A 12,313-nucleotide genomic window follows, 5' to 3' on the forward strand; every position below is an offset into this window, starting at 1 on the left:
TAAATTCATAATAGAATTCTAATATTAAATAAATGTGTAATTAATGAACATACTAAAATTAAATTACAGAATATCTTGATAAAAATGGCCAAATGTTGAGGCTACCTGTGTATTCTAGAGATGTTGAGGGCTTGATAAGTACAATTCATTATGAAGAAAGGATTAAATTTTATACAACATACTTTTCAAGATGGCCAGACAGTATGTAGCTAATTGAAAAAATAAAATAAAATAAAAAACCTTGACTTTTAAAATGATTAACATGAGAGTTTGGTGTTTAAATTAAGTAATTCCCTCATTACTTATGTTAGATGCAAATTTTGTAAAATGAAGAGGGCCTAACTGAATTCTGAATATCATGATTTGTTTTATATGCCATATTTCCTTACCAAAGCTTCCCAGTGAATCCAAAATATTCAACTGGATTTTGATAATTCTTCTGGATAGCAATTATTTCAGATTTGCTTGGGGCCTGCACTGATGCCCCCACACTATTTCTCTTCCTCTTTCATGTAAAAACTCACTTGTATTTTGATCTTGTCATTTCTAGATTAGCTGTATTCAATTTCTAATTGTGTCTATCTCATATAATAATCACAATCACTCACTTTATTTACTAAAAAGCTTTGTATCTATCTTAAGACTTATCGTCAAGGGACAGTTGCATCACATGAATATAATGACAATCTTTTTTTCTTCCTTCTATTTTTCTTCCTTCTGTCTCCTCCTTCTGTCTTCCTTCTCCTTACTGCACTGTGAATACAATGTTAGTTGAAGTGGTGATAACAAGCATCTTTTTCTCATTCCTAATCACAGGAGAAACATCCAATATTTCCAAATTAAGTATGATTTTTTTGTAGAGATTTCTAGGTGCTGTTTATTGAATAAGAAAGTTTTATTTTATTTCTGATTAGTAGCTTCTACAATGAATAGACATATAACTTTGAAAATCACTGTATTTTCTTGTATTTGAGTACATAAAACTTTCCTTTCTTATACTTTTAATATGATAAATTGCAAACATTTAAGTTCTATTGTTAAACCAATTCTAAAATCCTAGATTAAGTGTTTCTGGTCTTGATTTTCATGTGTTATTGGATTTGACTTACTAATATTTTGTTTGGGATTTTATTTCTCTGTGTTTTTGATAGAAGTCAACTTAGAATTTATCTGTTTCGCTGACTGTATCCTAGTCCGGTTTGTTGTTAAGATAATGATGACCTGATTTTTTTTAAAGATGAGATTTATTTCTTATGTTATTGTTATTCTAAGAATTTTATTTGAATACTTTTACTTCTTCTTTAACTATTTGGAAGAAATTGCTGATAAAGTCAACCTGGGCCAATAGATTACTTTTTTTGAAATATTTAAAAATATGAATTCAATTTCTTTTATAAATACAGAACTGCTTAACTATACTATCTGTTTCAACTTTGAAAACTGTACTTTCTAGGAATTTGCTTTTATCTTCCAAAATATATGGGCAGTAAATTGCTCAATGTCAAGTCCAGTTCCTGGTGATAAACCTATGAGTGATCTTTCAGACCTCACCATAGATAATTTCAGAAGTTTTAAATGAAAGGCAGGTAAAGCTAGGAAAGCTGCCCTTCCCACACCACAACTAGTGCAGCTAGTGCACTGCAACCTCTAAAGGAAGCTACAGTCAAGATATCAGCACCCTGGCCAATCATGGTATTTCGCATATTTACCTTACTGGTCTGGTGGTGCTCTGATACTTAGGGACCTTTATCTGAGGCCTTGGGCAGAGGTCTTTCTCGGGCTCTTCTGAGCAGGCCTCCTGATAGGAGGAGAGGAAAACGTTAAAGACATTTTTTTTCTCACTGATACAATCTCCAGTATTTTTTTACTCCTGTTGCCCCCTGCACTCCAACATCCCTGCCATAGTCCATAGTAGTGCTAGAGACTTTTCCTTGAAGATCTCCCTGCAGTGGGACAAACGCCAAATCTGCACTCATCCACCCTACCCTGGAATATGCATCATTTCATGTGGGAAGATGGAAATGGGGAAGTTGGAGCTTTCGCTGGATTTAGGGTGTTGCTTATACCACCACAATAAGTGATAAACGGCTTAACCCATTCATTTGTGGCTTATTGCTTTGTAGTGGTGGTGTGCTTCTTTGTATTTTTGTTTATTTTTTAACCTGTACATTTATTTTTTATATTTTTATATTTTTTAAATTTTACTTTAAGTTTTGAGATACATGTGCAGAATGTGCAGTTTTGGTACGTAGGGATACATATTCCATGCTGGTTTGCTGCACCTGTGAACCCGTCATCTAGGTGGTAAGCCCCTCATGCATTAGGTATTTGTCCTAGTGCTCTCCCCCTACACCTTGCTCCTCACCCCTGACAGGCCCCAGTGTGTGATGTTCCCCTCCCTGTGTCCATGTGTTCTAAAGTTCAACTCACACTTATGAGTGAGAACATGCGGTGTTTGGTTTTCTGTTCCTGTGTTAATTTGCTAAGAATGATGGCTTCCCATTTCATCCATGTCCCTGCAAAGGACATGAACTCATCCGTTTTTGTGGCTGCATAGTATTCCATGGTATATATGTGCCATATTTTCTTTATCCAGTCTGTCATTGATGGGCATTTTGGTTGATTCCAACTCTTTGCTATTGTGAATAGTGCTGCAAGAAACATATATGTGCATTTGTCTTTAAGTAGAATGATTTATAATCCTTTGGGTATATATCCAGTAATAGGATTGGTGGGTCAAATGGTATTTCTGGTTCTAGATCCTTGAGGAATTGCCACACTGTCTTCCACAATGGTTGACCTAATTTACACTCCCACCAACAGTGTAAAAGCATTCCTATTTCTCCACAATCTCACCAGCATCTGTTGTTTCCTGACTTTTTAATAATTGCTATTCTAACTGGCGTGAGACAGCATCTCATTGTGGTTTGATTTGCATTTGTCTAATGACCAGTAATGATGAGCTTTTTTTCATATGTTTGTTGACCGCATAAATGTCTTCTTTTGAGAAGTGTCTGTTCATATCCTTTGCTGACTTTTTGATGGGGTTGTTTGTTTTTTCTTGTAAATTTGTTTAAGTTCCTTGTAGATTCTGGATATTAGACCTTTGTCAGATGGGTAGATTGCAAAAATTTTCTCCCATGGTATAGGTTGCCTGTTCACTCTGATGATAGTTTATTTTGCTGCACAGAAGCTCTTTTGTTTGATTAGGTCCCATTTGCCAACTTTGGCTTTTGGTACTGGCACCAAAACAGATATATAGACCAATGGAACAGAACAGAGGCCTCAGAAATAACACCATACATCTATAACCATCTGATCTTCAACAAGCCTGAAAAAAAAACAATAAATAGGGAGAGAATTCCCTATTTAATAAATGGTGCTGGGAAAACTGGCTAGCCATATGCAGAAAACAGAACCTGGACCCCTTCCTTACACCTTAATACAAAAATTAACTCGAGATGGATTAAAGACTTAAATGTAAACCCCAAACTATAAAAACCCTAGAAGAAAACCTAGGCAATACCATTCAGGATATAGGCATGGGCAAAGACTTCATAACTAAAACATCAAAAGCAATTGCAAAATAAGCTGTACATTTATTCTTTAAATTTTATTTGTATAAATTTAGGGGGTACATGTGCCCTTTAGGCTTACTGCTGTAATGAGCTACTTCAGCCACCTGAGTTACAGCTTACTCTGACTCTCTCAGCTCAACTGAACTCATGACAAATATGTTAATGGCATGTAATTACCATTATATAACATATAGTCTATAATTATCATTATATATCATATAATCTATTGTATTGTATAACAGATAAATAGATTAATAATAGTATTATTTGTTTAACATCTCTAGAAGCTACAATGATGCTTGTTTTTTCTTGCATTAATGAAGTCCTCCTTTGAATCTTCTCTCTCCCACTTTGTCTTTCTAGATAAGTCTTTCTAGAGATTGCATTAATTTTTCAAAATCCAACTTTTGTATCTAATTTCTCTTTTACACATTTGTTTTATTCACTTTTTTGATAATGATTTGCTTGACAGTTTTATCAATTTCTGTTCTAATTCCGTTACTCTGTTCTGCCTGTTTCCTCTAGATGCAATCTTAACTCCTAAAGATGAATACATAATTGATTTTCAGCAATTTTTTTCTTGATACACATAGGAAAAGCTATAAATTTATCTTCTGAATGCCTTTATCTGCATTACATCTTTTTATTATGTTTTATTTTTATTATTACTCAGCTCAATTTTTCTGATTTGTATTTTTTTTATGTTGATCCATGGGTTATGTCAAATGTTACTACTTACATCTCAAAAATTTGGAGGATTTTTTTTATTTTTTGGTTTCCTTTTGTATTCTAGTTTAAGTTCATTGTAGTCAAAGAATTGCCTTTATGATTTAAAATTTAAAAATCTTGTTGAAGCTTTTTTATGGCCCAATATATGGTCAACTCTGCTAAATGTTTGACGTGTAGACTAGAAAAAAATGTGGATTCTGCAGTGTCTTACATATATCAACAGTTTAATTTTTAACTGTGTTCTGATTATTTTGTTTAGTTTTGTGTCATTTATAGCCTACTTGTTCTTACAAGTAGGAGGAGGTATCTCATTATGGATTTTATTTACATTTACCTAATGTCTATGACGTTGAGCACGTATGTGTTTTTTGTCCATTTGCGTATCTTCCTTAGAAAATGTCTTTCATGTCCTATGTTCATTTTTAGATTGACTTTTTGGTTGTTGCTGTTGAATTGTAAGAGATTTTTAAATATATATTATAGATACTAGACCCTTATCAGAAATATAATTCATAATTTTTTCCATTCTATTATTGATTAATTCACTTGTTACCTCAGGATATTAACATTTTCTTCTATTATTTTTTAATAACAGTGCCTGGAAAATAGTAGTCACTCAATAAATGTTTGTTTAATTGATGTAATTAATTAGATGGTGAAACCTTAGTAATCTTTTCACGTGCATTATGACATGTGTGTTTTACTCTGCCCATTATCAGATATTTAGCCTTTCAAAATATATTTTGAGTTACGTATTTTAAATATTTAAATACTTGATTTAAATATTTTAAAAGAGACTTTGAGTCAGTAAAATCCGTTGTTTGAGAATAATGACTTAAATTTCTACAAATCATAGTATGCTTAGGTACCATTTAACTTATAAACATCAACTACTAGGGAAAAATAATTTTTAAGATATAAAATTTTCCTGAGTTTCTGATCACACAGCTATGAGCTAAAGAAAGCTATTGTATTTGTCTTTAAATATAGTTGCTTTATTATTTCTTAAGTATCCTGTCATATTTCAATAATCATCTGCTAAAAAAAATTAAACAAAATGAAGGAATCAAAACAAGAAAGAAAATGAGACATTTTTCATAGATTGTACAGCTTAGATATTTCATTAATTGACTGAATTGAAAAGTTGGAATAGGTTAGATAGGCATTATCTCATTAATTTCTATTGTTATCTTTCATATATTTATAGAACAATAAATGCACTTATTTTTTCTATGTATTTCCTTTCAAACATCCAAGATAATATGTAAATCAATTAAGTCAGTAATAATTGGACTCGTGTTTCTTAAAAAATGACAGATTAAAAATATGAACATTGATTTTTATAGCTATAAAAAGTATAAAATACATAGTGTAATAATATCCTTTGAATTTTAGCTTTAGAGATAATTATTTCTTTAGCTTTATTTCTTGGTTTTTGTTTGCTTTTGATAAGAGGAATGAAGTATGAGAGCTTAAGAGACTTGTCCAAATTGATCCAATTAGAAAATAAACCCACGAAATAGAAAAGCATTTCCATGAATTTTGTCTTTTAAAGTGTATCTGAGAAACCACTAAACCAGCAGTTCTAAGCCCAATAAGATAAATATGCCATGCAAGAAAATTATGTTATTCTCATGTACCGAAATAAACTAATTATTCAGTGAAAATAAAATAGTCAAGAGTTTATAATAAAGAACAGAAAAAAGAATCAAGTTGGTATTCAAATGAATGGAATACCATAGAATGTGGTATATTGAAGGAATATATAGAAGGAACAATGTTAAATCACTTAGGTATTAGAAATATCTAATGACAAGGTGGTTTTAATTTATGGCTAATATTTCATGAGATAACTTTTTCAAGGTTCCGACAACGTATTTATAAAGACTCAGAAATAAATAAATGGTCAGACAAATTTTTAGAAGACAGTTCACAAATCTACTTCTTGCCAATATCTTAAAGAGATTTTGATAATTTGGCCAAGCCTAATTTATTATATTTACTTCATTTTTGTAAAAGCTATCAATATTCTTTTGAAGGGCAGAAATTCCAGTCAGCAACAATGAATTGTGAATAACTCCAACATACAAATGCCTTGCATTAATACAATTTATCTTTGATGTCAAATAATATACTGATACATGCTGTGTTAAAAACATGGAAAACTTTGTTGGCAGTGTATCATGTGCATTCTAATTCTACATATACCCCTCTTATTTCACTTGTCAGACAAGTATCAATAAAATTATGAGAAGATGATTTTCAAATTCCCAGTGCTAGTGAATAGCCATATCATGAAACTCTGATAGTATCTTTGATTCCTTCTCTCCTTCATCCCTTGCACACACACAAAGTTGGCAAGTACTAACAATTCTATATTCTAAATAGTTTCAACATCTCTTCTGTCTGGCCCTGCATCAATTTTTATGAAAATTATGCTCACCTCCCAATGATCACCTTTCTCCAGTACTGTCAATTTGAACAGGATAATTTACATAAAACATTAATTTAATTATATCACTCCCTTACCTAACCTATTATTAAAAGGAGTTCTATTTATTATCTTTGAGCTGTTTTACCATATATCTTGTGATTTGATCTACTTGCTATATCTTCCCTCCTATATCTATTTATTATCTTTGAGTTGAGTTCTATTTATTATCTTTGAGTCATCTTACCATATATTTTATGATTTGACCTACTTGCTATATCTTTTTTTACTATGAATTTTGTATTCCATACTCCTCATAGGTCATTAAATAATTTATTCAAAATTATTTAAGGATAACTTATTTATTATTTATTGACTTCTATAACTTCATTAACTAAAATTATTTAATGACTTCTCATAGGTTGTTAGATCATTTATTCAAAATTATTTAAGGAACAACTACTTTGCACATGGCACCATGCAGGAACTGGAAAGAAACTACGAGACAAATATTTAAATGAGATTATTTGGATATTTATATACAGGCATATCTCATTTTGTTGTACTTTGCAAATAGCATTTTTTAAATTGAAAATTGTGGCAACCCTACATTAAGCAAGACTGTTAGCATCATTTTACCAACAGCATGTGCTCACTTTGAGTCTCCTAGAAACATTTTATTAATTGTTATAATTTTCCAAACTTTTTTATTAGTATATATCTGGCAGAGTGCTCTTGATTACTTATCTTTGTTATTAATATTGTAATTGTTTTAGGGCACCATGAAACATGTCTACATGATATGGCAAACTTAATAAATGTTTTGTCTGCTCTGATTGCTCCACGATCGGCCTTTTATTTTTTTTTTCTGCCTTTCTCCATTTCCTCATGCATCTGTATTTCCAGAGACACAGCAATATTGAAATTCAGGCAATTTAATTATTCTAGAATGGCATCTAAGGGTTCAAGTGAAAGAAAGAGTTGCATGTCTCAGTTTAAATCAAAAGCTAGAAATGATTGAGCTTAGTGAGGAAGGCATGTTGAAAGATGAGATATGCCCAAAGCTAGGCCACTTGTTCCAAACATTTATAAGTTGTGAATGCAAGGAAATAGCTCATAGAGGAAATTAAATGTGATATTCTAGTTAACACATAAGTGATAAGAAAGTGAAACATCCTTATTGCTGTTATTGGGAAAGTTTTAGTGGTCTGGATAGAGGATCAATCAGTCACAACATTCCCTTAAGCCAATGCCTAATCTAGAGAAAAGCCTTAAGTGTAACTTTATGAAGGCTGAGAGAGGTGAAGTAGCTGCAGAAGAAAAATTGGAGGTTAGCAGAGGTACATTCATGAGGCTTAATCAAAGAAGTGATCTCCATAACATAAAGGTGCAAGGTGACATAGCAAGTGCTGATATAAAGCTGCAGCAAGTTATTCACAGTATCTTACTAATGTCATGATGACAATGGCTACACTAAACAACAGATGTTCCATGTAGATAAAACATTCTTATATTGGAAGAAACTGCCATCTAGAACTTTCATAGCTAAGGAGTAGAAGTCAATGCCTGGCTTCAAAGATTCAAAGGACAGGCTGACTCTCTGGTTAGGGAATAATGCAGTTTTATTGAATTTAAAGCCAATGCTCATTAACCGTTCTGAAGTTCCTAAGGCCCTTAAGAATTACAATAAATCTTCTCTACCTATGCTCCATAAATGAAACAACAAGCCTGCATGACAGAACATCTGTTTGCAACATGGTTTACTGAATATTTTATGCCCTCTGTTGAGACCTACTGCTCAGGAAAAAAAAAAAAAGATTTATTTAAAAATATTACTGCTCATTGACATGACCATTAGTGCACCTGGTCATCCAAGAGCTCTGATATAGATGTACAGATTAATGTTGTTTTCATGTGTGCTAACAGAACACTCATCTGCAGTTCATGGATCAGGGAGTAATTTTGAACTTCAAGTCTTATAACTGTAGCCATGGATAAAGGAGTAATTTCAAGTCTTGTTTTATTTAAGAAATACATCTGCAAGGCTATAGTTGCCATAGATACTAACTTTTCCAATAGATCTGGGAAAAGAAATTGAAATCCTTCTGAAAAGGATTAATCATTTTTAGATGTCATTGAGAGCATTCATGATTAATTGGTAGAGGACAGGATATTAACATAAATGGGAGTTTAGAAGAAGTTGACTCCAACCTTCATGGATAATGTTGAGGGGTTCAAGACTAGCAGAGAAAGTAACTGCAAACGTGGTAGAAATAACAAGAGAACTATAATTAAATGGCATCTTAAGATATGAATAAATTGCTACAATCTTATGAAATTTAAATGGATAAGGAGTTATTTTGAATGAGCAAAAAAAAAGTGGTGTCTTGAAATGGAATCTATTCCTAGTGAAGATGTTATAAACATTGTTGAAATGACAGAAAAGGGTTTAGAACATGCCATAAACTTAGTTAATAAAGGTGTAGCAGGGTTTGAGAAGATTGACTTCAATTTTGAAAGTTCTACTGTGGATGAAAATGTGACCAAACAGCATCATAAGCTACAGAAAAATCTCTCATAAAAAAAGAAGCAATCAGTGCAGCAAACTGCATTGTTGTTTAAAGAAATTGTCACAGCCGCCCAAAATTTAGCAATCATCACCCTAATCAGTCAGCAGTCATGAACAAGGCAAGATCCACCACCAGCAAAAAACATTATGACTCATTGAAGGCTCTGATGATTAGTAGCATTTTTTAGCAATAAAGTAGTTTTAAATTATATACATTTTTAAGATAAAATGTTATTGCACACTTAATAGACTACATTATAGGGTAAATATAACATTTATTGCACTGAGAAACCAAAAATACTGTGTGACTCACTTCATTGCAATATTTACTTTACTTCAATGGTCTGGGAGCAAACCCATAATATGCCTGCAATATGGCTGTATTAATATTCCATATGGACAAAAGGGAAAATATAGTAACCCTTAGCCCCATCTATTATAAAATATGCTCACTATGGTATCATAGTTTTAATTTCAGAAAATGATAACAGAAATACTAAAATGACATTAACCACAAAAACAAATGCCCACATTATATATAAGTATATATGTATATGTGTATATGATTTCTCAAATTTTGTGACAATAATAGACATATTTTTATTACCCAGAAAAAGATTGTGAAAATGTTTTATCACAAATGTATTATTTTACCAAGCTTTTAAATAATTAAATATTATATAAGGTATGTGGCCTCAACTTGGAGCAGAAAACACAGGAACAACATAAAAATGAATAAAAAAGTTGTGTTGATTTACATCAGAAATAATTTCAAGATAGTTTAACAATTTTTATTGAAGAATTAAAATTTATGACTCTGCAACAGAAACCAGAATGAATGAAGCAAAATAAATTTAATAATGATCCTATTGGAAAAGGACCAGTGGTAAAGTAAATACAAGTTTCTTTGTTCCTAGGTAAATAAAATGGAAAGGTGAAATGGATTTTAGTGCTTTATTTTTATTTTTTTTTAGGTCTCCCAAAAAGGTCTCCCTCTGTCACCCAGGCTGGAGTGTTGTGGTGTGATTATAGCTCTTAGAGCCTCAAACTTCTGGGCTTAAGTGATCCTCCTGCATCAGCCCCTCAAGTAACTAGGAATACTACTTGCCTGCATGTAGTATTGACACTATGTGCATGACACTATGTAAGGCTAATTTTTTTTTAATTATTTTATTGTAGAGACAAGGTCTTGCTATGTTGCCCAGGCTGGTATTGAACTCCTGGCCTCAAGCCATTCTCCCTCCTTGGCCTCTCAAAGTGCTGGGATTACAGCATGAGTTTCCACACCTGGTCTTTGTTTTTGAAAGGATAAAAATAATGTAGAAATATTATGTAATATATGATTTATAGAATATAAACCATATTATATAAAAATTCTGGTAATAGACTCTGAAATATACTAGAATAATAAGGAATGAGAGAAAAACATGAAGAAAATAGTATGAAATTCTTAGTGAAAAATCACATTTTTGCATATGCTGTTTAAGAGTAATTCATTTTTTAAAAAAGAGATAATAAAATAAGTGGAAAACATACCAGAAACCTTAAAATGTGCACAGTAAAAGGAAGAATACAGTAAGAAAGCATTAGCAAACTAACATAAGAACAGAAAACCAAACACCACATGTTCTCACTCATAAGTGGGAGTTGAACAATGAGAACACATGGACACAGGGAGGGGAACATCACACACCGAGGCCTGTCAGGGGTGGGGGGCTATGGGAGGGATAGCATTAGGAGAAATACCTAATGTAGGTGATGGGTTGATGGGTGCAGCAAACCACCATGGCACGTATATACCTATGTAACAAAACTGCACATTCTGCACATGTACCCCAGAACTTAAAGTATAATAAATAAATAAATAAGATAATTAAAACAAAACAGCCTCATAACAATAAATGTAAATGGTTTAAATTATTTCAAAAGTAAGTGACACTCAAAATTTTTGTGCGTGATATGTTAAATAACTGTATGCTATTAAGATGAGGAAAATCTAAACTAAGCACATAAAATGCCTTATTGTCATCTACATCTAGATTTTCCAGATCAATATTCTTTCGTCCTTTGTAAGATATAGTTTCCCTTTTTCATGTTAAAAACAAAGCTATTGGTAGAATAAGCAGTAAACTATCTTTTTAGAAAATAAACCTAAATTTCATATAGTCATCAAATTCAGCAATAATTTTGTGTTAATACAATGAGGCCATTATTATTTTTCCTATTAATTATTTATGGTACCACTCTTAAACATTTTTGAAAATTGTTGAAAAATAAAGTCAGCACAGCCAACCAAAAGTACAGTATGAAATGCTTTTTAGATTGTTCTCTAAGACAATTTTGAGTAAATTAAACTAAATTGAAATAGTAAGGAGAAAAATCACATAATGAAAATTCAAATTTCCCATATTTATTCTTGCTGGGTGCAAACATATAATTATAGTATTGAAATCAATAAAAGAAAATATAGCAATAATGTCAACTTGGTATAATACAATAATAAAGTTATAATATCTGATATAAAAAGTTAGCACTTCATGGCGATATCTGCAGAGACATTAGAAAGCATACATTAAAATTATATTTTCTTGGGTATCAAATGCTTGAGGTCCCAGAATATGCCAATGTTCTGCCAATATCTGCAACCCAAAGATCTATTACTTGCTTAGAAGTGCATCTCATCTTTCTGCAGATCTCACTGTCACCCAGGCTGTAGTGCAGAGGCAAGAATTTGGCTCACTGGAGCCTCAACCTATGTGGGTGCAAGTGATCTTCTCGTCTCCACTCAGCCTTCTGAGTAGCTGGGACCACAGGCACATGCCACCACATCCAACGAATTTTTTTTTTGTATCTTTCGTAAAGATGAGTTTTATTGTGTCTAAGCTGACAGAATTGCCTTTTTAAAAATGATAAATATTTTCATATAGGTGGATTGGAGCAAAATTCACCCCTAGTTATTTAAAAGATTTACTCATATCAACTAGATTATAAGAATAAATTAAACGA

Source organism: Gorilla gorilla, chromosome 15 (genome assembly GCF_029281585.2).
Source record: "Gorilla gorilla gorilla isolate KB3781 chromosome 15, NHGRI_mGorGor1-v2.1_pri, whole genome shotgun sequence".
NCBI lineage: Eukaryota > Metazoa > Chordata > Mammalia > Primates > Hominidae > Gorilla > Gorilla gorilla.